Source organism: Pimephales promelas, chromosome 21 (assembly GCF_988280905.1).
Source record: "Pimephales promelas chromosome 21, fPimPro1.hap1.1, whole genome shotgun sequence".
In the NCBI taxonomy this organism is placed as follows: domain Eukaryota; kingdom Metazoa; phylum Chordata; class Actinopteri; order Cypriniformes; family Leuciscidae; genus Pimephales; species Pimephales promelas.
In genome coordinates, this window is record NC_142789.1 from 7,960,507 (window position 1) to 7,966,720 (window position 6,214).

The window sequence follows — 6,214 nt, forward strand, 5'->3', positions numbered from 1 at the left end:
CAAGGGCAACACTAGAGCGCGCGCCCACTGCGTCCCCGACACATTTGGCGCCCTAGGCAACCGTGCGCGCACCTTCAGCCCTTCCGAGCCCGAGCTTTCATCAATGCTTGTCCCGTCCAGCCTCGTCGAGCCTGAAACCCCCTCACCGCTGGTTTCGTCCAACCCCACTCCAATGCCCGACCTCTCCTCATCGCAGGTTCCGTCCAGCCTTCCCGAGCCTGAACTCTCCTCATCACTGGTTCCGTCCAGCCCTCCCGAGCCTGAACTCTCCTCATCGCTGGTTCCGTCCAGCCCTCCCGAGCCTGAACTCTCCTCTTCGCTGGTCCCGTCCCTCACCGCCATGGCCGCCCGAAGGGTCCTCACCGCCGTGGCCGCCCGAAGGGTCCTCACCGTACTGGCCACGCCTTCAGCCTGCTCCGCCCTGGCCACGCCTTCAGCCTGCTCCACCAGGTCCTGCTCCGCCCTGGCCACACCCTCATCCTGCTCCGCCCTGGGGGCTTCCTCCTCCAGACCACGCCCTCCACAGCCTCCAGGGCGCCCACCCCCCCCCTCCCCATTGATGTTACGGCGTGAGGTCACGCCTACCGGGAAGGGGGAGAGATGTCACAGTCCGCCGTCTGCACCAGTCTGTCTTGTCATCAGCACTACACTCCCCAGGATCCTCTTGTCTCTACTCCCGAACTCCCTCCCTCATCAGCCACCTGTTCCTCGTCTGTTCATCATTTTCACCTGTTTACACCTCATTATGTTTGATTCCCCTATGTATTTAGTTCCCTCAGTTCATTCAGTCCTGGTCGGTCGATGTCAATGTTTCTTTGTCTATGTTAATGTTACCCTTCCATGTTGTGAGAGTTTTCCTGCCTGTACCTGTTCGCTATTTTGAATTTAAGTAAAGTGTTTGGATTGGAGCAATTGTCTATTCGGTCTCCTTCTTCTGCCTTATTTTTTTCCCATCAAATGTCTCAGCCAATTGCACCAATCTCAAATTAAATACATTAAATAAATACCAGATTATATATTTCTTATATATTTTTTCTTTAATTTTGAAAGAAAGCAACATGCAAAATTTTAACAATGTAGATGTCACGGTTTGGTAATGGAGTGAAGGCAGAAGACGACAGAAGAGGCAAATGCTCCAATTCAAATACTTTACTGAATGACTCAAACAGGTACAAGAAGACGGGCTGGAACACTCACATAACTCAGGGTAACATTCACAGCGACCGACAATGACTGACTGAAACAGGGAGAACTAAATACAAGCAGGAATCAAACATAAAGAGGTGAAAACAGGTGACACAGATGATGAAGACGATGAACAGGTGGGCGATTGCGGGAGTGAGCTCAGGAGTGGAGACAAGAGGATCCTGGGAAGTGTAGTGCTGATGACAAGACAGACTGGTGCAGACGAGGACTGTGACAGTAGATTGTTTAATTAAAATGTGAATCACTGTAATAATTAACATTTTGATCATTTAATGATATTGCTAAATGCTCTCCAGTATTTCAATGAATACAATTATGGTTTGGTGTTTAAGAAGACGTATTTGAATCTTACTAATGGGATTGTAGGGTTAAATAAGGGGAAAAAAGAGTTTGGTGAATAATCATTACTGAATTATAAAATTTAATATAGCCTAATATAATTTTACAATATGATTTTTACTTTTTATATTTATACAGTATAGTACTTAAGATATACAACTCAATTTTACTCTCTCTCTCTCTCTCTCTCTCTCTCTCTCTCTCTCTCTCTCTCTCTCTCTCTCTCTCTCTCTCTCTCTCTCTTACGCTCTCTCTCTATTATGTGCTCCACCGTACTACTTTCCAAATAGGCTGTATTGACTGATTCTCCTAATGACGTTCCTAAGGGAGGACCTGCTATGCTAAAGGGTGGACATGTAACTATGAGCTTCTGGATTTTTTAGGGTCATTAAAATAACAGAGGGCTTTCCTTTTGTTGAAGGAAAAGAGGAAACTGCAATTTGTCAAAGTTTTAGCACCACTATGCCATTAATTTACATATAGTCCAACTGTCCCTAATGATTAATGCGCTCTTCAAAACGCAAACTAGAGCTTACAAATGATTTCACCCTTCAGGAAAGCTGAGTAAAAGTGTTTTCATAAAAGGCAGTATTATCACATGGATGATAAATGAAGAAGACCAGTGGACTAAAAAATGCAATACAGGGTTGAGATGGTCTATAAATGATATTGTGTTTACAAGCGTGGTTTATTAAGGTCATATACTAGTCCATGTTCAGTGCTCAGTACACAAATGCAACTGGCTTATCTTGAAATTCTAATTATTAGTGATAGTATGTTCACTTATGCAAAACATGAAAACTTTTGCATATGGTAATTCGATTAGTGAAACTATACGTAATATATAAATTTAGCTGGACTCAGAAAACTTGTGAGGATTATAAGCTTTTGCATATACGTTTAAAGTATATAGGATAAAATATATCCGTCGTGGCAAAATATCAAAAAGCATTGCTGAAGTTCTATTTCTTTTCAGTTTTGCACACTAGACACACATTCCTATTGAATTCTAACATGAATTTTTAACCACAGATTGAGAGAGTGCAGAGGCTTTTGTAAGAGTGATTGAAATTGAGCTGAACTCATAGAAAACTGAAGGCGTGTGAGGATTGTACTTTGTATGTGAATCTTGTCTCTCCTGAGTGGATGTCCACAGGTCCTTCTCGTCTGCTCAAGAGTGGAGTGTGAAATCACACACACCAGAGATCCCTGGAGACCTGATGTCTGATGTAGCAGCTCCTTTAAGACTTGACATTTACAACAATAGACAGTAGATGGACAGATCAGCTGTCATCAAAAGGAACTATGGACATTTCCCACATCCTTTTCTTATATTTTTATTTGGCCATCAGTGAATGCAGTCATTGGCCACATTCTACATTAAAGTCCCCGTGAAATCAAAATTGAACCTATTTACTTTGTTAGCGCATATTACTAGTCTTGTGGTGAACAATTAATCCGTGCAAGTGAATATATATTAAAAAAAAAAATTTACCTTAGTAATCTTTAATCAAAATCTGAAAAGTTACTTCCGGTCTGGAACGGTTTCTTTTTCTGATGACGTAGGTTTCACAGTTTGGGTGGGGAAACGCTTAACCACTCCCCTCAAACCGTTAGTTTGCTATGAGCGAGAGATGGAGAGGAGGAGCGCTAGAGTAAAACCCTGCCCTCTGTTCAATATTCCGTTTCACTTGAAAATACGTCACAGCACTGGAGAAAAATCGTTTGCAACTTCCGGTTCACGGGGACTTTAAATGGATTTTTAGAAAGCACATATACTATTTTAGAAGTGTTTTGATAGATTTATTAAAGTATAATGACAATGTTATTCATTAATGCACACTGATTATCTAATAGGGGATATTCTCTCATCTTAAAGGAGCATTTCACCCATTTCAACATTAATCTTTATTGAAAGTGAATCATATATGTAGTTGAAATGTAAAAGAATTTTTGAATTTGGTACCCTCTTGACAGAGAAAAGACAAAAAATAACAGAGGGGAGCATTTGTAGGTAAGACAACAACTCCCACAATGCACCGCAGCGCACCGCAGCGCACAGCTCTGCAAGCCACACCCACTAATCCGGAACTGTGCTCACATCAGAGAAATCACTCTTCCGTCTACAAGGCTAACGTTAGCTGTCACCAGAGTTTCCGTCTACAAGGCTAGCGTTAGCTGTCACCAGAGTTTGAAATTAATTTTACACAAAATGTCTAGTTAGTTGGCTGTAGCGAGTAGGATGATCAAGAGTGAGGGATGTAAGAGGACGACGTGCTGCGTGAGGCCGGTGGCATGAGTGATAATGAAAGACACCTGTGAGGCGTGCGCCGGTCTCACGTCTCTCACGGAGGAGCGAAAGCATACAATGAGGAGCGACGACAGCAGATGGAGAGAGAAACAGGCCTGATTTTATGTTGTTTTGTTTCTGTTGTGTGTAACTTTACAGCAGTCGTCAATGAGTGGCTGCTGGTTTATACTTTCATTTTGTATTTCTTCATTTTACTCTTAAAATGTTTAAATGTTTGCCGGTTCCTGCGTCCTTCTTCCCACAACAACAATCCCTGTTAACATTACATTGGAAAACTCATTAGTGAAATATTCCTTGTTTGTATTTATTTCTATATGGTGAATTACTGCATGATACCTGGATGTTCATTCAGGCGAAACTATCACAACACAAACGTCCGTGTGCTCGTCTGATTCAGAGATTTCTTCCAGGAGAAATTGCCATCGTTGAAATTCTCTACTGCAGACGGACTCTATCTGTGTTTAGTTCACAGCTGGCTTGAGCCAGTCCGGACTCCTCGACCGAGAGCACATGCACAGCATTCCGCCTCAGCTCGAGCCAGTCAGGGCTCCTTGACCGCGACAGGCAGTGGCGCAAAAAGTGGGTATGCGCTATATGCGGCGCATAGGGGCGCAGCACAATGGGGGGCGCCAAAGCGATGGTAAAAAAATAATAATTATATAGGCTATATTGTATTTCTATATGTAGCTGCCGTTGTGGGTTTCTAAATCATTTCTGCATTCCTTCATTGTTATATAAAATTTTAGAGGACTAACAGCTAGGCTAGAGTAGGCGCCCTCATGGTGAAGGGGGTCGGGTAGCCTAATATCGCGAGCGGGCGGGGGCGCCGTGAGCACTGAGCGAGCAGGTACGAGTAGTGAGTTGTCGTCGAAAAAGATGGATTAAACAAAATGCTGTGGGGCTAAAAATAGAAAAAGAAAGAGAGAAAAGGAGAAAAGGAGATGGCATGTCAATTGATACGACAGCAGCTAAATAACTGCATGCATTGCTGAAATCCAACAGGTAGGATTTAAAATGTGACATCCCAACACAGGCTATCTATATCTCAGTGGCCATCGGGACTACCAGGAGATTCCCGCTGGGCCGACGTGCTTTTGAGCCAATACATTTCATCCTTTTTTAATTTATTTGTCCACAAAACTCATACATCGGCGGCCCATTTGTTTGTTGTTTGTTTTTGTTTTGTTTTTTTGCTTAATTGGCGGCGCTGTGCTGGTGTAATGCATTGGTCAAAAAAAGTCAGCTTTAGTTTTTTTTTTTTTCTGACACACTGGCCCATGAAATCTTTCAAGTATAGAAATTAGTGCAAAACTAATTATGAAAGTTTCCTTTATTTTTCTGTGCATTTGTTTTACAATAGCCTTTATGGCTATTACTATCATGGGATTAATATTATAACTATTATTATGTAGTAGTGTAATGTAGACAGACACTAACTAAAAGAGGTTCAAATTTTTCTTTGTTTAATTTGCACCCTGAATATGGGTTGGAGCTTTCAATTTTGAACTCTCAAAGTGCACCAGACTGCTGAATTTAACATTACAGAACACAAAATTTTCTTACGGGGGAGCATGCCCCCGAACCCCCCTACAGAAACAGAGGTCCAGAGTTTTTACCTAAAATCCTGTGAGAAACACTGGTATTGCTGTTCCAATGGAGTTTATAGTTTTCTTAGGGGGGGTTCATCAAGGTGGAGTAGCTATACTTTAATTGTGTTAATAAACGACAATTTTGCATTAATTTTCTTCTGTTAGCTCTCATTTCTTCCTACTCACTTATTACACAGCACACTTACATTACATTTATTTTTCCTTTTTTTTTGTGGGGTGTGGGGGGGGGGGGGGGTTGCTAAAATTGTTGCTGCATACCCCTCTGAAACTGGGTAGTTGCGCCCCTGTTGGAGGAACAGCCGCCTTCTGTTCCTCCATCAGCCTCAGCTGCTCTACACTATACTGCGACTCGTAAAGATAGCCACAAACATTGGATTCCAGCAGCAGAATTTCAAAATCCTCTTCTTCAATATCATGTTTAGTTTCTTCCATCATTAGCATACCTGCTATTTCCACAAGCGCTTGTTAGCTTAGCTTCCAAACAAGATGGCTGATATTGATTCAGTGTCTTCAAGTGAAGTCCCACCCACTGATCTGTAATAGGCCTGTAGGGTGAGTGGGTCCCACACCCTTGAATAATGAGGAGGTAAGTTTGTAGTTTCTACACTTTCTAATGAAATGTGACTTTCTGCTTATTATGACGCAAAATGACTTGCATAATGACATCATAATAAGCAGGAAGTAAAACACTTAAACCCTTATTTCTCCCATCTCAGGGAAAATAAGGGAATAAACCATGACCATTCAA